Source organism: Meleagris gallopavo, chromosome 2 (genome assembly GCF_905368555.1).
Source record: "Meleagris gallopavo chromosome 2, MGAL_WU_HG_1.1, whole genome shotgun sequence".
Classification (NCBI taxonomy): domain Eukaryota; kingdom Metazoa; phylum Chordata; class Aves; order Galliformes; family Phasianidae; genus Meleagris; species Meleagris gallopavo.
In genome coordinates this window covers 52,648,145-52,674,111 of record NC_139405.1, presented here as the reverse complement: position 1 = coordinate 52,674,111, position 25,967 = coordinate 52,648,145, and the positions used below count along the sequence as shown (strand labels likewise).

The 25,967-nt window shown below is 34.2% G+C and overlaps 1 long non-coding RNA gene across 1 annotated transcript in view; it reads right to left on the bottom strand.

Annotated features, from left to right (window-relative positions):
• Positions 1-6,973: 6,973 nt before the first annotated feature.
• The window catches only part of LOC146544979 (uncharacterized), a 35,155-nt gene continuing 16,161 nt past the window's right edge, over positions 6,974-25,967 (bottom strand). Inside the window, exons 2-4 of the long non-coding RNA XR_014881365.1 lie at positions 20,928-21,074; positions 16,825-16,895; positions 6,974-10,798 (exon numbers count right to left, since the gene is read on the bottom strand). This is a non-coding gene — a long non-coding RNA (uncharacterized LOC146544979). The remainder of the gene's footprint in view (positions 10,799-16,824; positions 16,896-20,927; positions 21,075-25,967) is intronic.

The window sequence follows — 25,967 nt, the reverse complement described above, 5'->3', positions numbered from 1 at the left end:
TATACATAAAGCACAATATCCCACATTCACATAAGCACAGAGAGAGCATAGTCTTGTTTATTTTTTTGTATATTTGAAAGCTGTAAGTAATGCATTCATCTGAACAGCTGGGTAACTTCAATGCTGCATGCAAATCAGTTTAAAAGTAACAAACCTCAGAAAAATGTAACAAAAGCCTATAGTAGCTCAAATTCTAGATCTGATACGAACCTCTCACTGTTCAGAAAATTGAGTCATTGTCTATTATTTTTAGAAAATTCACTACAAGAACTTGAAAAGGAGATGTATTCTTTTTCACTGTGGCATATCCAGGAATTCCATTTTTATCCTGTAAGTGTACTTTTGGGACATGCAGTGAATCAACAGGGCAAAATTCCTTTCATAAACTTAGCAAAGTAGGACGGTGATCTATAAATGACAAATTTTTAAAAAAGAGACATGATTCCAGTTTTCTATTTACTTGTCTGCTTGTTTTTATAATTCTGCAAAATATTTAAATTTGATGTGAGTGCTGGTCAGCAAAAATAAAACTGGGTGTGCAAGTGATGTATTTTAATGTTCAAATCTTATTTCACTTATTTGTAAGGTATATGGAATTTCTACTTGTTTGAAAATAAATAATGAGGCATTCAACATTACTTATGCTGCAGTTTAGAAATGTTCAGGAAAAATGCCGTATGTGAATGTCAGCTTCTCATTTTAGTGTTAAAAATTTTTGAATTTCTCTGCACTAATTCCAGTATAATTTGAATATGGATTGAAATTCTAACAAATTAAAGAACTAAAACCAATCTTTACTTAATAGTAAAGATTTTATTGGCATCCAAAACAATTAGTTATTCTTGAATAACTTGGTATTCTTCTCTAAAAAATCTGGACACTAGAAAATGCTAATTTTCCATATATTAGGTAAAAGCAAATAATCTTTGCCTACTGCTTTCCCCTAAGCATTTGTAAAGTAGTATGAAGAACTGTGAATGAGAAATTAAGATAATCCAAACGAAGAGCTCACCATCTGAACATATATCCAGGAATGTAAATTACACACTGAGCATCTTTTGCCTTGTCAAATAATCCTGATGACTAAAACTTATGAATATAACACTACTTTGAATAGCAAATTTTTATGGCTGTGTTCTTCTAATTAACCTATAAAAACATAGCGCCTTATCATGATAAGTGATCTTCAGGCATATGATGTGCACTTGTTTAAACAAATGTGTGTTTTAAAGTTTGCAGCAAAATGGAAAGAAATATTTATATCAATATATTTCTGCAGGGAGAAATTCAGTGTGTATGGAAAAACATAGATTCCTATAAACAGTAGATATATAAGCAACAACCATTTTCCATCTAGTTTATCTTGTTACAAGGATCACCTACAACTTTTTAAACTTTCCGTAATCTCAGACATTACCTAGTGATATAGCCAAAACAAAATGGCAGAGTAGAACTGTAATATTAGTAGGATCTTAATTACTAAAACTGAAATAATTACTTAAAAAGTAGGTTGGTTATTGTCACTGAGTCTTGTGTGTTATGCAGTGAAACCAGATTGTTAAATACTATTTACTGCGCAGGTTCTGAATTTTATACCACAATGCTTCCTTACTTGAGTTGCAAAATTGCAAAATTGAAAAATTGAAAAAAAAAAAAAAAAAAAAAGCATTAATTTTTTTCTATCAGACAATGTGAATTATAACATTTCCGTGTTTTTACATAAATTTAGCTTTATCATCAGATGGACTTAGCAGAAAAAAATGATATTTATTTTCAATAGATGAGTTAAAAGTGTTTTCAAGAACTGTACTTTCTGCTAATTATGCTTTTCATTGTTTTATGTATTTATAATCACTTCTCTTTAAACCTCAGTGTGTCTAATATCATTTTGATTACGTAGTACCTTCCGTTTCTTTATAAAAATGGTAAGCTGACTTTCACAGCTGCCAAAAACAGGTACAGGTTCTAACTCCATTAATCTTATTCTCAAACAGGCAGGCTTAATACTGGCCTCATCTTCAGTGATATCAGCAAATCACATCTGCAGGGTCACATACTGCACACATTTAGCAAATTATCCTGATTTAATACTACTGATCTCTCAGTTAAAGGTTTTTTGCTGGAGTTCAAGTCCCACACTGAGAATTGTCATAGAATCACATTTTCTGTGGTGTACAGTTGTATAACATGCACAGAAAATCAGGCAAGCAGAAACAGCAGTGGGCTTTTTAAGTAAAATTCTTGACAGTGACAGAAACATCATTGAATTTGCATGACTTGCACTGTAGTTGAGTGGTAGCATCATTTTCTAAAGGCTTGTTTTATGTAATTCTCATTTAACTGCATTATCATATTATATACTGCAGTAGCTGGCTTTTATTCACTTTACTTTTCTGACTGGTGAGGTAGGACATGTACTGAACACACTTCATCTAAGATCAAGCATTTCACTAAATTAGGAGCCTAGTTAACCCACAGATTCTGTCTTATTCGCCTTCTTTATTAACCAATGAAAAGATGTGACATTTCCGGACAGTGATTCAAGTCTCTGGAGGTATTACCCTATTACCTTAAAGGAGACTGGTAAGGATTAGCCCTTATTGATTTAACTCCAGGAGAGATGTCTCTTTGAAAATGAGCCACTCGTAAAGGGCTAATCTTTACTTATATAACATATAATAGCAACGGTATAATTAGTCAGAAGTAGAAACCTGACATAGTTCTGCAAATAATTTTGGGTCAGAAAAGAATATTTTCACAAGAATCTCGTAATGTCAATGTATTCCATTCCATTGTAATTATAAATTTGCAATGGTATTGCCTAAGCTTATGCTTAGGATTTAATCAGTGGTGAATATTCAGTGGAAAGGAAACCCACCTCACTTTCAATGTTCAAAAATAAACACTTAAAGCTCAAGCTATCCACTCTTTATAAACTGTGGAAAGATATTTAGAGATGAGAGGGTATCTCACTTGTCTTAAACATTTGTCATTATGTGATAACTGCGTTTTGGAAATAGAAGTTATTCCCAAGAAAGGAAGAATCTGATGAGGAGATCTTTGGAGTACTGGTTTAAATACAGATAACTGACTTTTAGATAACTACTTGAAGTGAGGTGCATACAACATCTGTTTGTACCCTAAGAGCTCATAATATTAGAGGCAATTTAAAAGCTTACAGCTTCTGTTCAACATTGAACATGTGCTGAGTGATATTTTTCAAATTCTATATTTCAGTTCTAGACATATTTAAATCTTTACTTTTTCTGTTTCTGAAACACATTGTAGGAGTAATGATATTTCTCATTAGGTGGACTTTCTATCTCACTAAAATTTGATGCATTAGTAATAGTAATTTTTTTTATGTGGGAGAGGAGGTTTTTGTGTTTTTTGTTGTTGTTGTTGTTGTTGTGGTTGTTTGTTTGTTTGTTTTTTCTTTTTTCTTTTTCCATTAGAGCATAATGCATGTAGATGTAAAATAGAGTATTATAATTGATCATCAATAATCAAAGGTACCAATTTATGAAGAACTGTACTATCTTCAACAATGTCCTAGACTTCCTAGACTGCTAAGATTTTAACCTGAGGGCTGCATAGGAAAATAAGACAATGCAGTGAAGAAGTACCAGAAAGGCACTCTTTAGAGGAGTTAGTTCTTTCTACTTCAATTTCTTTTTCATCAAAACATCATGAAAAATTCAAAAGAATGCTTTGGGTTTATAATCTGTTTCATCACTTGCCACTTCAAAAAATTATTTTACAAAATAACACGTTGACTCATTTACTGAAACTATGCCACCTACCTTTTTCTTTGGAGCAGAGTCTAGCTAACAATTTGCTATTGAGGTGGATTTTGTTTGTATGCATTTTTAAAAGGCTGGCACGTTTCTGTACATTAATCCCTTCCACAAGTAAGGACTGTTGAGAGAATCTGTTGCTGTGGAGAAGAAGCAGCAGCCTTTGGCTGTGATGATGTTTGAAGGTATCTATGACTTGGAGAGTTTGGATATCATGAAGAGAGTGTGTCACTATGATGAATTATGTCATTGTGATGAAATAAAAGTACAATTTATTTGTGGTTAGTAGTACTCTATGGGAATGTCAGTTGCCAAGCAGAAATATCTTCTGACTCAATAAATGTGTGTTTTTCTTAACTGCATTTGTTTATTCAAAAAATGTATTGAAACAGATTCACTGTATCTTGAGACCTTTTGGACCAGTGCTTAGTTTGTTTCCAATTTTGAACATCCAGTACACAAAGTACCTTCAACAAACTGCTTTGTAATGGCTACAACAAAAACCCTCCCTGGTTTTCTGATTCTAGACTAATGTAAAAATTTGTAAACAAAGAAGACAAGAAAAAAACAGGTGTTTTCTTCTCAGTAAACCAACATTGTGCTTTTAAGGGGAAAAAAAAGGACCCCTCCACTAATAAATAGATGAATAAATAAATACGCTCCAAAAGAATGGAGTATTGGCCATACATCAAAAGTTTTATTAAGAGCAAAAAATGAAGTGTCTTCATAGCTATATATTTACTACAGAATTTGAGTTTGCAGATAGAGGAAAATATGGTTGACTACTGAAGATGAGTAAAGAAGTCAGTTGATTATGATAAATATCTGGGAGTCTCATAGAAGATGATAGGATAGTTAACTACCTGCTTGGCTACCAATTAATTATTATTATTATTAATATAATAATAATTATTAATAAATAAATAGAGAATCTTCCTGTTTCAAATCTGAAGTGACGAAATCCACATGAATGCTGGCAGTGGCTTTTACTGATTCTTTTGACACTACAGTGTTTAAAATTGAGCCAACTTCTCTGCTGTTTTGCAATGAAAAACGAATGGGAAAATTAAGGGTAAATTACCACCAGCATGCGTGGTATTGTAGGCAGTCTCAGAATCTGCTCCTGGATGGGAGAACAAAGCATTCTACTTTCAGCAGATATAACAGAAGGCCATTATGAAGAATTACCTAATGAAGCGTGTCCAGCTCCATGAGCCATATCCAATTTTTGAAGTTTTGAAAATACTGTGCAAAAGTCTACTACAAAGGTATCTTCAAGATAGGATTTTTCTCCCTGTAATACTTCTAGAATCTTCAGGAGCACAAATGATGTTGAACTTCTCCAGCAAACTGTGTGAAGATTGACAGACTCAAGTGTGAGGATACTGTATAACACATGCACTGCTGCAGTTGTGAAAATCTTTATCTGAAACACAGCATTTCTACTTCTAATTCTTCCGTAAGAAATGGCATTTCCTTTATCCAAACCATGGTGGGAATGTGAGAGACACTGGTTTGTTCCCAGATAACCTTTGACAGAATGTTTCCATTTTAAGGATATGGAATTAACTTCTTGCAGTACTCTGATTCTACCACAAGTATTTGTTAAGACTTCTCTACAAAGCAGAGAAAATAGTTTTAAAATGTGCAGCTGTGCTTTCACAGAAAGCCCTTGTGTATATTTGTACAAGAGTTTATGGCATGAATTGTGTTATCCTCCAAAACCATATCAGACATATATACATATATATTTCTCAGCAGGAGGGATTGTTAATCAGCTTTTCTTCACTATGAAGTACGATCAAAGTTCAGAGTAAATTTCTCCTAACAGTTGAATGGGTGAAGATAGTTGTTCTGAAAGGGGTCCACAGTTTGCTCTCCATGTACCAATTTCAGTTTCACTGCACACTGACAGGCCCAAATCCACATGAGAATGTGGCCTTGGCAGCTTGTCATAACCCATCATAGGCACGTCACAGTGGCATCATCTGGCCTTCCCAAGCATGGCTTTGCTCTGGGATGGAAAATCCCTCCCTCCTGCTGAGGAGAAGCTCAACAGCAGCCCAGGAACATGCTCCACCAGACAAGCTCCCTCTATAAATGACATACTGTGCCAGAGGACTCTCTGAAGGTTCATAACCCTCTGGACATGCAGAGTTTACCTGTGGCAACAGACAACTAGCATCAGGCTTGGCAAGTCTGGTTGCTGCTGAGTGTTCCCATATACAAATTATCTACTGTCACATGCCCATTCAGCTATGAGTCAAAGTGTGCACGGAAGTCTATTAAGGTTTCACATTTTTCCAGTGAAGATTAGAGAGGCTTTTAAAAGACACCGATTACTGAACTTAGATCTCCATAATGCATCTCCTCTCTGATAATAAAATATTATCATCAGTCAAGTAATAGTTTGTTTCTTACAGTGAGGTCTGTGGCCAAATTATCTCAACCTGGTGAATTTCTGACTGTAAAGACAGAAAAATAGTCTCAAATCTGTGCCAGGAAAGATCATGGAGAAGATCTTCCTGGAAGCTATGCTAAGGCACATGGAAGGCAGGGAGGTGATAGGTGAGAATCAAGGTGGATTCACAAAGGGAAAATCCTGCTTGATCAACCAAATAATCTTCAGTGATAGTGTAACTACATCAGTGGATAAGAGAAGAGTCACTAATGTAATATATCTGGACTTCAGTAAGGCCTTTGACATGGTACCCCAAAATATCCCTCCAAATTGGAAAGATATGGATTTGATGGGTGGGCCATTCAATGGATGAAGAACAGGCTGCAGGATGGAATCCAGAGAGTGGTGGTCAATGGCTCAGTATCTGGATGGAGATCAGTGATTAGTGGTGTCCCCTAGGGTTCAGTGCTGGGACCAGTACTGGGACCAATAGTCTATAATGTCTTCATCAGTGACATCAGTGGTGGAGTCCACTGCACCCGCAGCAAGTTTGCTGATGATACCAAGATGTGGGGTGTGGTCAGCATGCCCAGGGGATGGTATGTCATTTAGAGGGAACCTAGACAGGCTTAAGCAGCGGACTAACGAGAACCAAGTATTTCTGGGATTATTATTATTATTATTATTATTATTATTATTTAACTGTAGACATGGATTTGTGAAATTTTAGTAATTTATTCAAAATTAACATGCTTTTGTGAATTCTGATATTGAGTAAAGAATTAGAAGAGCAACGAGGAACAATTCTGTTGATGTTTTTTTATATGATCAAGTTTTGAGAATAAGAAAATGGAGAAATCGATTTTTTTTTTAAATAAGGTTGGAGTTCTTTGAGAATTACTCTTTTAAAACATAGAGAAATCAATAATGTATCATATACCTAGAATACATTATAAGTAGGAATAATACATAAACAAATACATATACACCTATATGTGAATACATGCCATATGTGTATATATGAATAAAGTAATGTATACATACATGTCTATACATATATCTGTACGTGTATCTGTGTCTATGTATAATGCAAACTCCTTATACATTCTCTTAAGGTGCTTGTATATAAAGGTAGAGTCATTTTCTTGATGATTTTCCTGGTGAGTTAGAGGATCATTCTTTAGAGAAGGGACATTGAACAGAGATATTTTACTTTCTTTTAAATGTCATTTATTTAATCCTTAAAAGGATGACAAATGCACAGATATTAAATGTACTCAACTTAAACTACGTGGGAGATTTGCTATCAGTCAAGAATTGCTTGCAGAAATAATAGACTTTCATTTTTAAAAGTAATAAAATGCATTGCTTCCTTGCAAGGTGAAGATTGAGTAGGAAATAAACATGATAATGACACCAAAAGCTCTTTGTTCTCTCCAGCATTTCTGTAGAAGGAAACAACATGGCTTCTTTGTACTAGGTGCTTTCTTTTCCATATTTGCATTCAGAATTTGGAAGAGAGAATTGATTTTATCCTAATTCTTAAGATACAGTTAAAAAAAAAAAAAAGGCACCTAATTATTTTCATGGGAAAGACGGTTTTAAAAAATGTTATGAATATATGAAAAATCATAGCTTTGTAATGTCTTAGGTGTTTTTTAATATTAACATCTTACATTAAACAGGTCTTTATTAAATTTCAGATAAGACTTTGCCAGAACTTTTAACATGGATGTTGTTCACAGTTGAAGCTCTGGGAGGCTGAGTTTTAATTTGATATGACAGTTTGGAAATGTTTCTGTGCAGAATTTTCAAATTCTGTTTGATACTTGAGATACTCCATGAGTCCATGTGTTAAATTTGTTAAAGTCATTTTGAACATGAGACTGGTGTCCCTCTCTCTCGTCCTTTTTTTTCTTTTTCTTTTTTTTTTTTTTTTTAATGTTTTCCTTTCTACAGTTTCAAAAGAGGGTGAACAGCCACCTGCTAAACTTTGATGATCTTTTCAGATGGAAGCCCCTTTGGACAGAATGATGATTCCTGCTTAGGACAAAGCAGTTTGTCAATTTCTAACTCCATGAAGTTTGTAACTAAGCAGTAGATCAGCTGTTGGAAAGTTCAGATCTCCTAATGATGCTCATTTGGGAACCTTCTGACAAGGAATTCTCTGAGGGCTGCTCAGCTTACACAGAAGAATCTATCAAGAGAAATCTTTAAGTCTCACAGAGGAGGAGATGCTTACGCAGTCTATATGGTCATATATATATATATATATGTATATATATATATATAGGGAGTCTTTCCTATTCTATGACCAGGTAAGGAAGAAACAAAGTATCTGGAGGCACTTTTGGTAGACTTCACTTTTTGAGAGAAGCCTATAGCTCATTTCAAAATAAGCTCATAGTACCCTGGAGAAGTCTGACTGATATCCGATAATTCTTGAAGGCTTGAAGAAACTGAGATATTGGATACATTCATTATTTTCCTTTGTACAGCAGTAAAACAGTCGTCCTCAAAATGATGGATCTCAATGGAAACACGTTTGATTTTTGGTTCTGATTTAGGACAACAACATGCCTGATTTTGACGTTCCATTTCAGCAAAAGTGTTAAGAACACAGTGTGCCAAACACTGTGAAATCTAGATATTGCACACAGTTCTAATTCACTCTAACCTCAATGTTCATGTAAACTTAATGCAGTTATATATGTATCTGTTTAATGATTTATTAAGCCTATTTTTCTCTGGCATCAAATTATACAATAAATCTATACATTCTTAGTTTTGGGGACTAAGCTCATACTTTCCATCACGAATGTCCAAGCTACATTTTATTCTTTATTTGTGTTTTTGTACTTGTTTTTTTTATTTGTTATTTATTTTGTACTTGTTAGATTCATTACTTAATCACTTTTGCTAAAATGAAATTCATTCTGTTCATTGATAAACATCAAGCAGTGAACAAACTTCTAAGTAAGATTTGAGATATGCAATATAAAATAATATCTAACTTTTACATAATTTCTTACTGAGGATGAGAACTATCAAAGGAATGGAATTAAAAAAATAATAAAAATGACAGAATATGAAATAATTCAACCTTTTATATAGAACAGAAAGAATAAGTCTGTGCATGTTGAAAATTCCAAGTTATAATGTATATTTCCAAATTTCAAAAACATATGTCTCTTCAAGTAAAGCTTCCTATATAATTCCATAGAAACTACAATGGATATTAAGAGCACAATAAAATTATTTGATAGAGAAAATTCTCAGCTATAGAAAACTATTTTTCAACATAGTCATAACCATTACCTATGCATTTTTGCCAGCAGTGAATAAGAGTCTGCATGCCATACTTGTAAATGTTTGCAGCAGTGGAGGTGACCCACTGTTGATGCTGATGCTGAAATGCACCATCCACCACCTCACAGGACACTCATCCACTGTTTGGTCTCCATATATATTCAGCAAATGTCAATGAATGTGCCATTGTTTCTGTGTGGAGGAATTCAGTGACGCACTTTTGTTTCATGATGAAAGTTGCAACATGAACAAGCAAGGAGTGCTTGCAGCCCAGAAGGCCAACTGTATCCTGGGTTGCATCAAGAGAAGTGTGACCAGCAGTTTGAGGGATGTGATTCTGCTTCTCTACTCTGCTCCTCCTGGAATACTTCATCTAGTTCTGGAGGACATATTGTTGTTGGAGCGAATCCAGAGGAGGGCCACAAAGATGATCAGAGGGCTGGAGCACTACCTCTGTGAGGACAGCCTGAGAGAGCTGGGGCTGCTCAGCCTGGAAAAGAGAAGGCCCTGGAGGAATCTTGTAACAACCTTCCAGTAACTGAAGGGAGCCTATTGAAATCTAGGGAGAGACTTTTTGTAAGAGCATCCAGTGACAAGATGAGAGGAAATTGTTTTAAACTGGAAGAGGGTAGATTTAGACTAAATATCAAGAAGAAATTCTTTACTGTGAAGGTAGTGAGACACTGGAACAGGTTGCCCAGTGAGGCTGTGGATGCCTGCTACCTGGAGGCGTTCAAGGCCAGGCTGGATTGAGTTGTGAACAATCTGGTCTAGAGGGAGGTGTCCCTGCCTATAGCAGGGGTTTGGAACTAGATTATCTTAAAGGTCCCTTCAAACACAAACCATTCTATGATTCTATTATTCTATGATTCATACACAATTCCATGTCAGAAACCATTTTGTCAGACTACCCCTCTGCTACTGTCTGTCGCTTAGTAACAAATTATAACAAATATTGCTGGTAAGGTTCAACCTCTACTGCCATATCACCAACATCCACCTCTGATGTCATGGGCCAACATAATAATCATAGAATTATAGAATCAAAGAATCACAAGGTTGGAAAGGACCTACAAGATCATCTAGTCCAACCATTCTCCCATTACCATTGCTACCGCAAGTTACTAAGCCACATCTCATAGCTCCTCATCCAGATGCCTTCTGAACACTACCAGGGATGGCAACTCCACTACCTCCATTCCAGTGCCTGACCACTCACTGACAGAAAAATTTTTCCCTTATGTCTAATCTAAATCTCCTCTGGTGCAACTTGAGGTCATTTCCTTGGGTCCTGGAAATAAAATAACAATAATAATAAAAATAATAGTAATAAAATAGGAGACAATAACAATAAAATATGAGACATTACTTTCAGAGCAGCCTCTGTGCGTCTCTGTGTTTTATGTATACATATATACATTTTTTTTCATCCAGAAATATTAATGATCTAAAGGAGATATGGGTGCTCTGGACAAATTCTGTCTTGACAGCATATTTGTACCATCACAACCATAACAGATACATTATTTCAAGCTTGTAAATTGAAGATGTATTAGCCATTTCAATATGTTATGAAGAACAATAAAACTATTGAAGGAAACTTTGGAAATACAGTGCTAAAGGACTATATAGTTGGATGCTAAGAACTAAACTGTCTTGAAATATCAGGAGAGTTACTAGTGCAATTCACTGAACACTTCAGAAAATATGCTTCAAAATAAGTTGGAAGGATGTATTTTAATGAATACTAGGTGTGTTTGTATGTGAAGGAAATTCAAATAGCTGTTCCTCAGAATGATCTGGTCTACAGTATGACTCTTTTGCTACAAACTGGTATAGCTTATCTGTTGGTGCATAATACAAGCAAAGTTATTTATGTTTTATTTTTATAAATACAAATTCCTGACAAGATCATTAGTGAAGTCAGTCTCTTTTTTTCGTACAGTATCAGATGGAATTATGAGTTTATGTAAGATTTCTCCATTTTTTTCTTATTTCTGTCTCTTGTTTTGAAACAAATCTTAAATTACTCAAACTTGTGACAAGTACATAAATGTTTAAAAAAATAATCTCAGTTATTTCATTAACAGGAATAAAACTACCTCACCATGAGAGTTCACATTTGCTTTGTAGCAAAAGCTTTGGCTTGAAAGTCTATTTACTTCAGGCAATAGCTATCATTCTTTAAAGGAGGATTTTGTTTTTTGTTTTTAGATATATGACACTGACTGCAGAAGAACCTACTGTTCACTAAGCCTAAGGAATTCAGTGTGGTTTATAAAACTGATCCAAATTCATTATTATTTGTTTTATCCATTCTCCTGACATACATGTTGAGCAACAATATATGAACAATTATTCATCAGTGCAAAATAATGTGCAATTTAACATGTGAAGGATAACTGAAAAGTCACTTCAGGAAGTGATAATTCCACAGTTTTTCTACTGATCTTGTAGAACATAAATATCTATGGTAGATGATAAAATCATCAAATCATCAAATCATCAAGAACTGTAGATTAAATACAGAAAAATGCATTGTAATTCTTTTTAAATGAATACAATGCAAAGAGGTTGGAAGAGACTGTTATCTTAGTTCCTGGAGGAACACAGCTATCGTGCAGGAAGGAAAAAACACAGTGAGCCTTGGCTCCACTGCATTATGTATTAATAAATGTCTTTGGGACAAACAGAATAAATGGCAGTGAACAAAGGCTGCTCAGCTCTGTAAGACTGGGTTTTTCCAGGAAATACTTCTGTGTCTTAGCAGTATCAGACAACTCTAACTGGTACAGTGCAATTTTGCTAATTTATAATCTTTTTATTTCAGAGCTGGCTAGAGTGTAAAATATGGCAAAACAGTCTAATCTCCATTGTGGAATTCTGTTCCAATATTGACATTAACTTGATGAAATAACACATATGAAAAACTGGAGTGAATCCTGTTCCAGAAAATACAAGAGAGGGAAAAAGAAAGAAGAGACAGAGACGACATTCTTCTTTTTTCCCTCAGAAATCAAGTATATAAGATGCATTCTGCAGTTACCCTGGTTATCCTATTATCTGTAAGTCCATTCTGGATCTGTTTGTCCTGAACGTTCAAACACTGTGAAAGAGGAGTGAGCACTCATAGACAAGTGCCAGCAACTAGCCTTCCACAAGGGAAGCTGTTTTAAAAGATTCCTTTAAGGAATATTTTTCAAAAACCAAATCTTAACTCCAAATTGCTGCAGTGTTTCAGCCTTCTACCTCTGATACACAAGTAACATCATTGTAGGCTCAATGTAGATTCATCAGCTCATTATTTAGAAACAGAAAAGACAGAATATCCAGCACCAACAGTAGTCCTGAAAAGACAGTTAATCTCAGTAAAGCAGCCCAATGCACTCATGGATTCCCAACTGTGACACAAGAGGAATGGCCAAGTGTCTGTTGTACAGCTGTTTTTTCTTTCACTGTGAGTTGCATAACTCAAATTTACTTGGATGTCGAGCAACACTGCTTGTGGAATTTTAATAGTTTCTTTTCCAATTGTTCTTCAGTTATGACAGGGACTAACTGAATTTTTCATAAATCCAAGGCGCATTCAAAATGTCTTTTATTCCTGCTTAAAAAAAGGTATTAAAGTTCTCCATGAACACGGAATTCAATAGCTGTATCTTATTCCCAGCTATGGAATTGTTTATGGTAGATGCCCCTTCTTACATCTTCAGTGGCACTCTGCTCTTCCATTGTTCTCTTTGTTTACCATATGATTATGTTTGCTTATTTTGCTGTAGAGCTATTCCGCATTGCTGTCCTATAGTGTGGCTCTTCCTTATATTATTGCTGACCCCAGCACTACACAGAAAGGTCTAGCGTACTATGATAGATGTGACAAAATTATATTTCTGTTAATATCTTTGTTTCACAAAACTATTTTTTTTTTAATATTAATGTATTTAAAACCATATTAATCATGTACCTATATGACTACTTATTATTTGTAATCAGAATGCATTGGCTACTTGTAAGAATCCAAGTTACATCTTATTTCTTCTGTTCTTCACTTGGCTGTATGCACAAAACCTAGCAGCTTGTTACTTGTGTGTGCATGTTTGCAGAGCTAAATTTCTGCACTGGCATGATTCCATAGTCACACCACAGGAGAATTAGGCCCTTTGCATTCAGTTTCCATGACTCTTTGTACAGAGTTTAACATTTACTCTCCATTAACATGTATGTTAAATCAGCGTGAGTAGAAAGATATACAAGCAGAGCCAATTTGGTTAAGTAGTCATGGACAATTGCTTGAAATAATAAGCTTGCCTATCATTTGTCATCAGTCATCATCAGCAGTATTAATATTAGAAATGCTACTTTTCTTGTAACTAGGATTTATGTAGTGAAGCTTCTTAACATTTATTAGACTACTAACGTGTAAAGTAGTGTTTAAAATATGTACTTTTCTCTTTAAAGCTACTATTCTCTTAAAATATAATGACTGACTTGGAGATATACTTGAGCTCAACAATGACTATTATAGCTTTCAGAGAGCTCTTGAGCTGTAACCCATTCTCTTTTAATAATAACACATGCAATTTTACTTTTTTTTTTTCATATTCAGCAATCCTTTCAAACACTAATTACATCATAAAAAACAACAATGCCAGGTGGATCAATCGTTATCCCTACCTTTGAGATAAGAAGAGAAAAAAATCTTCAGACTAAGCTTTCATTTTGGCTGACTCAATTTCTAGACCATTTTATAGCACCTAGATGTCTTTATGGGGTGTTGAATCATTTGTTCATCCTCATTTGAAAGCTCTTCTGTGTTCTCTAGCTCTAAAGTGATGGATATGAATCAGTTGGAAAAGCTGATTTGGGGCACTTTCTCATGAGATCAGCAAAAGTGAACAAAACATAGACGTTTATAGTTCCCAAATTGGAGGTCAGATTTATATTTACTGTTCCAGCTACATAACGTGATTTGATCAAATTTCATGACATTACTGTTTTCTAGAGTGTATAACAAATTACCTAGTATGTTTACCAAAGATATTGCAAACACTGTATAGTGTTCTCAAATTAATATAAGGCATGGCAAGTTGTTGTGCTGTTTCTTCATTATCTTGCTTCATGTAAAACATATTCTTCTTATAACTTCAATGACTATGTTCAATAGCAAGTAACCTATGTGCTAACATGTATGGAAGTAGAAAAAAAACAATATCACCTTCTCTACCCCCAAAACAAAGCAACAAAGCAACAACAAAATCCAAACAAGTAGAAAGATTGACCAATGTTTTTCAAAAGTGTCTGATTGTTTCAGGTGTGTAGTTCGAGAAGCCTGGTTCCCATTTGATGAGAAGTTAGCTTTTTTAAAATATATATATATATTTCTTTAACTGAATCCTGAGAAAAGAACCCATCTCTCTTCCCTACTACTGCTAATCACTTTAGAGAACTATTGTATTGGAATACTTTTTTTTTTCTATCTATACACTTCTCTGAGATCTAGAGATATTGTGATTTTCACCTTAGTCTGATTGACTGCTCCAATATAGCCACATTAAGATCTCTGTTTCCTATTAATATGAGGACTGGTAAAGACATTTTTAATAAGATGTAGCTGTGTCAGGTTTTGTATTGTTTGTACTACTTGATACATAAGATTACAAGATACTACTCTGGTTGCAAGACACATGTTTGATAAGGTCTTGTCTTGTTTCTGCAGGGAAGGAATTCACTCTGGACCTAAGGTTAAGGAATGAAGGATCTGGCTGGATATCTTTCAGGCAACATTAGCAACTGGAAAAATTGACTGCATTCAAGCTTGTCAGTTTTACACTTGCAGTATTTTTTCGGCCAGGTATCACTGAGATTTACATGACTTTTCTTAATAGAGATGCATGAGAGTTTCAGTAAATTGTAATAAAACAAATGAGTGTCTGTTGCAAATGTATAGCATTTGTACATTTTTCATATGGCATATGCTGCTTTAGTTTTGCTAACCAAATTATTATTTTAAACAATATTTTTCATTTATTGCTTAATATCAGTATATACCTAACTTTCCATAGTGGTAGTATAATCTCAGATCCTTTTTGCACACCAGGGAGTGTCAATTTTTTCTCACAGAATTTACAGTGATATTAGCCTAGAAGTATAGGATTCAAGAATTGGTTAACATAATACATGTGTCCCTTGAGACAAATAGGAATTGTATATGCAGTAACACAGAATCCTCAAGCACTAGATCCATGTCACCATTCTGACGCACATGTTCTTCATATACAGAGCTAAAAGGGCAGGACAATTTCTTGTTATGACTCTGTTCCACTCTGTATGCACTCTTCCTGATGCTAGACAGAATCTGGAGAAGGGAACATCCCTTGCAGTTGAACTGTAAGTGCAGATGTTCCATTGTACAGTGCTGGTATACCAAAACACAGTGATGTTTCCATCAGGCTACAGCTGCACACTTTCACTTCCTATCACAAACTTCCTGAGGAATTTTTCCTGAGTTTCTCAGTAAAATGATAATCAACTAGCAATATGGAAGCCAACAAACAAACAAAAAATATGGAGTACAGGAAAACTACCCTCATTAGCTCTAAATATGAATGTGAATGACTTCATCTTGGAAGACAAAAGAATTATTTGTCTTGACACCAAACACATAAAAGGATTCTTACACCATTAAAATAGTCAGGGTGCTTGCTTATTTGATGGCTTTGAATCCAGAATTCAACAGAAAAAGTCTAATTCACTCTGTCGATACAAGTGTATCAGTAATTTAGATCTAGCTTTTGACACTTCACATCACCTGGGTACATAAATGTTGATTGAACTATGCTTGAAGATGTGCAACAGAGTAAAGGCTGTACTTTTTATCTGTAACCACTCCTTCAAATGTGAAGTCTGACAATTTTTTACTAAGACTTCCAAGTAGCCCAGTTATCTCTCAAACTCAAAGTGTAGAGGCACACTAAAATCTAGCAGGTCTTCCTGTTGGTAAAACACTATATCTCTCCAATGGTCCCCAGCATACTTTAACTAGTAGATGTAGTATTTATCTTTTTGCAGGAAAAAAATTCACTCTAAATGAAAATTTCTCCAAATTGAATATAGTTTTTCACATAAAGTTCTTTTATTTTGAAACTTACATTGTGAAATTGTTGGTGTCTCAACATTGGACAGTATCTTGTTTACAAGTATGAGAAGAGATGTGTTGTCTCTTTGGTTAGCCTTTCCTTCCAAGACCAGAATTTAGTTTCTGTAGCAAAAACACCTTCTTATTCCTATAAATAATGTTAGCAATTTCTTTTGAGATACCTTGTGTCTTTGGAGACAACATCATTTGTTGACTTCCATGTCGAGAAGTTCTTTCAGTGGAACTGCAACATCTAGAAAAAAAAATAGACACAAGTTGCCCTCAAGGCACTCACTAATCTGATCTGAAGAGGTAAATCATGATGACTATAACAAAGAAGGTACATTGGCTTATGTCTTGTGATTGCTTCTTGTTGTACGTGAGACATAACCTTTGTCGGAAGCTTATATGCAGCTGGGATTTACATAGTATATATTTCCTTGGTAGGATCTCTGCAAGTCTGTGCTTATAATTGCTGCTTTCCCCTCTGTTGGTACATTAATCATGTCTCTCCTTGGTAATTTAGGAACAGAACATATTTGGGAGCCCCATCCTGTAGTTTTGTTTTTTTGCTTGTTTGTTTAGACATTTCAAGACTTTGATGTGCACAAACACATGAATATTATGTTCCAGTAAGACCTGCATCCTTAGGAGACCAGTCTACAAAGTATTATTTCTAGGAATTTAACACAGAAAGTACCTGCTTGTTTAGACAATTAGGTACATTAAGAAATTATTCTGAAATTTAAGTCTTCAAAACGTGATTATAAAGGAAAATTATCAGCACTTTTTCCTACACTGCACTAGAGCAAATACACATTCATAACATCATAGAATGCCTTGGGTTGGAAGGGACCTTAAAGATCTTCCAGTTTCAACACCTGTGATATAGACAGGGATGTTACCCACTAGATTAGGTTGGTTAGGGCATACATTCCTGTGTGAAATTATTGATGGTGCTTTATATATAAAGTATCTCCAGGAGACTTGGGAAAAAATAATAAAATAACAAGCAAAAAAGAAAACAAAACACCTGCCTAGTACATAAGTTGTACGGCTGTTCAAACGATTTAGATTCTTGTTCACTTCTGTCTCCCATACAGCAATACAACATTAATTTGAAGCTAGTAATTTCACGATCTTTTTGGAATTTGGTCATACAACTGTTACACATCTGAAAGTGTATATGCCAGCAGTCAAACTGTTGAAAGTCTTCAGACTTCAGGAAACTTGCCAAGGATTTGTTGTACCAAATGTAGGACAAAATGCAATTAGTACTTCAAGGAAGACTTCTCAGTATTTTGTAAGTAAATATGTTTTAATATATTTAACATATTTATATTTATTTTAATTTTTTTCCCTCTCTCTCTCTTTTTTCTTTTTTCCTCTCTGGTAGCATACTTCAAATCCATACATAAGAAACCTATGACATGGTACAGCACCATCAGTTTTCATTTTTATTTTCTCTTCGTATGAGGTGCTCTTATCACTGCCATTCATTCATGCTATGAAACTTTCTAAAGGGGTTGGAGAGGAGAGGAGAGGAGAGGAGAGGAGAGGAGAGGAGAGGAGAGGAGAGGAGAGGAGAGGAGAGGAGAGGAGAGGAGAGGAGAGGAGAGGAGAGGAGAGGAGAAGAAACTTTGTGTCATACTGTCTGCTTGCTATCTATTCTGCTTGTATAAAGGGCAGAACTGTGTTGTAGTTTACTTTTCCCCCTCATTTGAAATACTTTGTTTGCTATGGAAACAATACTTTCTATTGTTATACTTGTGAACGGAGGGAACAGTAGTTCTTCAGAATTTCACTAAAATATATTTGCAGTTCTCTGTAACTAGGTGGAATTCTGATATTACATAATATATATAATATATAATAATATAGTACAATATGTGATTTGCTCCTTGATGCTTCTAAATGCAAGCATATTCTGAACTGCAACCAGAAATCACCTACTCAGCATCCAACACATCAAATCTTCAAATACATATTTGCACTGTTTACTGCTGCAGCATTTAATGACCCAAAAATTCATGTCCATGATTCATCAAAACAGTTGCCAGTTATATTCTTATGCAGTATAAACTTGCTCTACAGAAGTGTAATTGATGTTTTTCAAGGATTTTTGAGTTTATGGTCTGCTCATCAACATTAAAAGCCATAGAATGGCATTAATTAGAGCTAAATTGATGGCTATGCCTATCTGAGTGCACCCAAAATAATATAGGGATAACTCATCTTGCTGTAAATGACAGTAGATTAAACAAAGAATTTCTTAATAATTGGTCTGTGTTCTTTTTGCCTGTAAAAAACAGACAGAATTTTATTCTGCATTGGAAAATATATAAAAAGTTTTCCAATTCTCAGTGTACTTATTTGGAATTTTCTTATAGTCATTTCTGAATTATTTTTAAAATCTCTTTTAGAACTTTCAGGGAGAAAAAAAAAAAAGAAAAAAAAAAGAAAACTATAATAGAGTCTTATAACGTAGACTGTGTTGTTATTATTATTATTATTATTATTATTTTACATCAGCTTTGCATTCTTCATTTAAAAATTGGAAATATAGAACTCATTTCTATTTGTTAGCAAAATAATGCAAATATATCATCAACGTTAAACTGGAAGTTAGACTCAGCACTCTTCTATCTTCCTGCCTTATATATACATTACAAGTTTAAAATAAAAATCACAAGATGCTTTGAGAAACTAGCTTATCTTGTTTTCTTTCTTAATACTTATTGATTTGTTTCTTTTTTTTTATTAAAAAATTTATTAAAAAATAACTTTTTGAAAATAAAAATGAAAATACAAATTTGAGCAAGTGAAATGACTAAAAACTAACCCCTTTTGTAGTGTAGTTATAAATGGATATTATTGCATTTCAGTGGCTCCCACAGGGAATGATCTCATGCTATAACTTTTAAATTGAGAATGTAGGAAAAAATATTGAATTACTGCTGCAAAGATACAGCCAATACAGGCACAGGAGGAGCTGTCAATAGTTGTGATCTACATCGGTTTGTTAGCCTGGGTAAAAATATGTAACATATTACAGGTAGCAACTAAAAATGCAGCCTGTGCTTCCTTAAGAACTTTACTCTGGGAAACTGTGACTAAAGAACTGGTGAAACTGAAAATGAATTCTCAGAGTTGTCAAAATACAAAAATCTTAAAGTGTTAACATAGTTCTGATGCATATAGAAATGAAAGCAGGGGAATACACATGCAGTATGTCTTCTAATATTGATAATGATACATATACTTCTGCAATTGTGTTCCTATTTTATATTGAGGTAGGAAATATATAGAGAAATTTTATTGAATATAGAAAAGCTCCATGTGTTCCATATAAATAGGAAGTCAAAAGATGTATTTTTTATTGTTACTTGTTCTATCAAGTGAAGAATTCTAAACTAATTAAGTTTATACATACCTATAAAGAAAAACAGCAGCATAACCTGACCTGGTGATCTGTAATCAAATGCTAGATGTAGTCAGTAATGAGATGTAAGACAAGCATTTTCTGCAGCAGAAGTAATTAACCATTAGAACTTGTCATTTTCTGTGACAGATTATTCCTATCACTGAAAAAGTTCACATGAAGTCTGAAATTTTATTTATCTACTTTGAATATAAGTTGTAGTTCAATTTAAAATAAATTAATTAAAAAAATTTTCTGTGAGGAATGAAATAGAAACTCACTTTTCAGAGTTTAAAAGAATTAGTCTTTATTGTATTCATATCTAATAGTTTTTGCTTTCTACTCTTTCATTTGCAGTGTTATTATTAAGTTAGTTTATGTATATGTGTACATGCATGAACATGAATTATGCTTCTTCAGTTGATGCTCTCCAGTAGTCTCTTTCATGTGATCATTCTCTGAAGAACTGTGTTTTTAATCCTCAGTTTCTGAAGAAAGACCCTAGAGAAGATTTAGACGGGACTAGAGAAGAAGAGGCTCCATTGTATTCAACAGTTACATAGAAAGTATTCTATCAACAGCCCTAACAGAGAAAGTGAGCTATCAGGTGCACAGATCTAGAGGAGCTAAGGAATTTATGTAAATGTATTTAGATCTCCATAATTACACTCTCATTAAGTATCTATACATTAATCAGTTGTAAAACCCACTGTATCCATGACTTTATCTAGTCCCATAAGTTTAGTTGAACAGTAGAATTCACCTCCTAGTTTTGTAAAACAACAAAATTATCAAAATTCATTAAATTCTTCATCAGGCCACACCAACCATACTCTTCTCAAAATAACATTACAACCTACTTACGGTTATCCAGTGGGTCTGTATGCAATTGCCTTGCCCATTTGGATAAATCAGCTTCTTTCTAACAGCAACTTGTTCATCTTTAGGAAATTTTAGCTGCAAGTATGCAATTCTGCTTTAGTGATTCTAGATATTTCCTCTTCTTTTCACCTAATAAAATAGAAACTCCTATTCAGAATTCCTTAAATATTTATGAATGCATTAAATTCTTATTTCTTTAGTTTGCCTTTAGAAATTTTTATTGAGGTTACACATCAGGTTCATGATTTCATGGCACATTCCACAAATAGTCTATGAGGTTACTGTTACTGTCATGTATCTGTATTATATCAAAATATAATATTTCCATCTCAGTCCTAACCCTTCTCTTCTAGGTGTTTTTCTCATATGAAGGTTTGTATATAGAAAAATCAAAACTTCATCTTGTGTAACTACTCAGAAATAGGCTCAGAAATTGAAACTTAAAGGAGTTCCCATTTTCCAAGCTCTCACTTCTATTTTTCCTATAGCTGTTTGTTTGTATGTTTTTATCAGCAGTCCAAAACAAGTTATTCAGAACTGCTCTTATAACTGTGTGGTCAGAAATTATCTCACATCTTTTGACAGATGAGCTCAATTCAGGATATACACGCTTCTGATTTTCTTCTGTGGACGGTTTATATGTCATGGTTGTCAGAAAATTGTTGTGTTAAAAGAACCATTTTTCTTAATATGTTGAAGTACAATGTTAAAATTTTAGCAGTCATTAAAAGGGATATTTTTGGCATGTTAAAGATTATTTTTGAAGATTGCAGCTAACAAATTGCAGGCACCTTGAATAACAACATAAGAAGTTTAAGCATAAGACTGTAATGAGTCCCTTTCTAAGGATTTAACCTTTTAGGACATATCTTTATAATGTCTTTACTGCCTGCACTGTCCTGCAGGAAAACAAACAAATAAACAAAAAAAACTGTGCAGGAAAAAGAAAAGGTCTAAAATGGTTTCCTAGAGTTTAATAAAACCAGTGTGTAAATCCAGTGAAATCAATAAGAACTGAAGACAGAAAACAAAGATGGGAGAAATACACAACTTCTGAATATTTTGTCCGTATCTCTCACTTGTAGGTACCAGGAGCAAGGACTTTATGTTAGATATCTATTCAAAGTAATATAATTACGAAACATAAAACTAGGAACTCACTTGTCATTAAAACACTGTCTATACAGCTCTAAAAGTGTATGGTGCAAAAGACAAGAAGATATGCATATATATTTATATATGTAAATACTTATGTATAAGTACATTCTTTTTTCTTGTTTACTTTCCGTATGTCTGGTGTTCTGGACTTTTCTACCAGAAATCCACTTGGTATAGGCAAGAATGTGCTGAAATGATACAAAAATAAAATTCTATGCACAGAGACACATAATAAAACAGGCATTTGCTCTTTTCCTTACAATGCCGTTTATTCAAATCAAGGAAGACCCTATGGAGAATCTTGCATTAAGAATTCTGCTTAGATCTTTGCTCTGCTGGTAGACCCTTTCCTTGGGAAGAGCAAGAGTAAAATCTACCTCTGAAATGGTCAGCTGTTTGTAGTCTATATGCCAGCTGCTCAACTCTTCTGTCAGGGCAGGACTGCTCTTAACAGTTTTATTACTTGGAAGTATTCTGTCACAGAAGATTCTATAAAAGCACTTCCTTAGGAATATAACATGAAATTTTCTTCTTGTTTTGCTTGATTCTTTTAGTTCCTTACATATATATTTTGAGACAAGTTAAGGATGTTTTGTTCCGCTGAGCCTTACAATCTTTGTCCATCTCATAGTAGTATAAAGTCAAGCACAAATATGTGTGCTTTCAGTACTGAAGGTTACTTGGTTATCTTAAGTTCATGTATTTGAAAATTTTCCCTATCTTAAATTATATTCTGGTAGTATGAAATCTTCAATTGACATTCTTTGATATACGTTAACCAGAGACCGTGAAGAATCACTAGTCATCTACTTAATAGCAGGATGTCTTTGAGACATCTTTGAAACATCTTTGCTTTGTATTCATCTGAGATAATTAGCCTTACTGTCCTCTATAATCCACATATGCTGTAGTATGCTGAGAACAAGAAAATCCACATTTCAGATACTACAATAACCTTAATACATCTGCTGAAAAAGTTGCTGCAATGGCAGCTATATTAAAAGGAGTTGTGTTAGACAGTTATGTACATGGAATAGGATTTGGAACACCAGATGAAGATAAACTAAATATGCTAATCTGTATCTGGAATACTGTTTGTCTCTTTCTATTGAAAACAAATTCAATGATGTTACTTCTTAAACGCAAATATATATTATAAATTACAGAGTTACTTCAAAGTTATATCAGTGACAACACTTCAGTGGAAAAAAAAAGTTTGAGAATAGTTCATTTTCTAGTTCTTTTCACTTTAAGCTCAAACTAAGTTACAAAAATACCTGATGATTTCTGAACTTCAGAATTCACGATTCTATCTTTATTTGGATACAGTCTGAGTAGAAAATGACAGTGAAAAACTACCCAATTAAATCATTTTCTATCTATAGAAGATCTACTGGAAAGAAAAATAATATAGAAAATGTTCATATTTCAATCTGAAACAACTGAAATAAAGAAATATTTTATTCTGCTGTAATTTTACCTCCTATTTTAAAGTGAAGATGGGTCGATTTTTACAGTACAAATGTGCAAAATTGCACATTCCTTTAAGCTTTCACAAATACTTTTTGAAGTACAAAGAAGTTAAATCCCAGCATCAGAAATTTCAGAAAAATATTCAGAAGAATCATGCAGTTGTACTTGCCATGTCATACTGTTTTCCATTGTAAAACATAACTTTGAAGCACACAGCCTGTCTTATTTCATTCACACAGGTTTAGGCTTCTTGTTCAGCAAAGATTAATGAATGTGTATGCTCTTTCTACACTCAAAGGAGGCTCATTGATGCCAGTGGAGCAGCATAGATAGAAAGTTAAGACAGGCATTAGTCTTTTCAAAATCAACCACTAAGCCTATTATACGAGGGCAGAAAATTAGGTTAGATTGCTCTCTTAGTAAGGTTAATGAAGCCCTGTTGCCTCAACCATTGTGGTACAGTTGAAGAGAATACCTGAATTTGACACAGTGAATAAAGTACTTTAAGGGAAGAGTGCACTAAGAAAGCTTGGAGTGTTATTATGCAGGATAATGCAGGTTAGTCAATTAATTCACCTCCTTTTTTGGTGGAAATCATTATTCTTTTGAGTGATCTTGAGCCAAAGGCAAGCCTTAATAGCTTACACATTACATTTGAGAATGTTCTGCTTCATTTCAGACAAGAAAGTTCTGTTTATTTTCTGGGTTCTAACATTATCTGATACTGTAAAAATGATCTTTAAGTGGTCCCTAGTACACTCATACTTTTTGTTCTAGAAACACAAGGAATCTTAAACACTGTCAGCTGGAACAGTTTTTTAAAATGCTTTATTTTTAGCAACACCTAGAGTTCATTCTTCCTGGGGTGGAAGTATCAGGACTACAGGAAGATCAAAAGCTGAGAGAGAAAACATCAGAAGTGAAAGAAAATTTGAAGTCTAGCATTATATATAAATGAAACTGTCATTCAAGCTGCAGTAGTTTATACTGTGATCTGTTGAAGAGATTATTATGGAAAGAATAATGCATTTAATTTTCTTGTGAATTAGGTTGTAGTACACATTATCTCTGTGAAATCTGAATAATCAGAGATGGAATCTGATTTTTAAAAAAAAGAAAGAGAAAAGAAATAGAAATCTCCTACGGAATTTAGGACAGGAAATTTCCCCCCAGACTACTGTTCAAATTAAAAATAAGCTGCTGTCTATTATGAAGGTTTTTTTTTTCCTTTTGTGCACTTTAGAAACATTTATAGTGCTTTATTGTGAATGTTTAACAATGACCATAAGCCTTAACTGTACTGATGAAAATCTTTCACGATTTTTTAAAGTTAGCAGAAACATATTTTAGAGGGAAGACCTTGACAGTTAGGCAAAAATTACAATAAAAATGTCTGTCTTAGAATCAAGCCAAAGAGAAATCATGTTTGACCGATATCCATTATGTCATATTTATGCACTTCAGGATATGTTTATACTACTGTTTTAACTTGAATCCTAAGTGCACTTCTGAAGCAAGTCACCTGTCCCTCTTCACTTCCCGTACCTTAGTTTACAATGTGGGGTTGCTTAGAGAGTGTAAACTAGATTTCTTATAATGAAGCTGAACTGGAGCACATATTCCAGGAGTGCTTCTGAAGTGCTATAATCACTAGTGTGCAATCAGTTCATTGGACAAGACTTCGAACTCTAGCATGTAACATACAACTCCCCTGCAATCAAAATTTCCTCACTATAGGCATTTGGTTCTCAGTACTGTTTCGGTTGTAAAACCTATGCGCAGCATATCATTTAATGTAGCCTTTGTATACTTACATTGGCTTTGTAATAGATATATTTTATAACTGAATTTAAAATACTTATGCAGATACCAACAGCACTGGAAGTCAAACTTGACAGTAAACACAGAGGGCTTCCACTTGTGTAAAAAAAGGAGCACAGATGTAAGAGAACTCAAATGTATAACACAGAATATAGGCAGTAATTCTCAACAGGATCTCAAGTACGGCTCAGCCTGTGAATGTTTGCTTTGCTGAATGAGGGAGGATCTCCAGGATGTTTTCCCAGGAGATGCCTGAAACCCATAAAGTTTCTCAGACAACTGGAGCAGTCTTCTTTGGGGGCTGCAGACCACGCTAATGATGGGCTTTTCTGGGTGCCAAACCAAAACAGATTTTGACACATCTCCACAAGGCTGTAATTTTTTAGGGGGGACTTAATTTCTAGTTTATCTGGCACATTGGTTCTGTAAAATAATTTCCAGAGGAAGAACTATAGTGATACGTAATCAGGTTCTCCCTAGAGAAATTCAGAGTGTAGATAATGGTAGACTTCAGGATAAAAAACTGTTGTCTTAAGAAGAAAAAATTGGTTGTTACTTTTTTCCAAATGT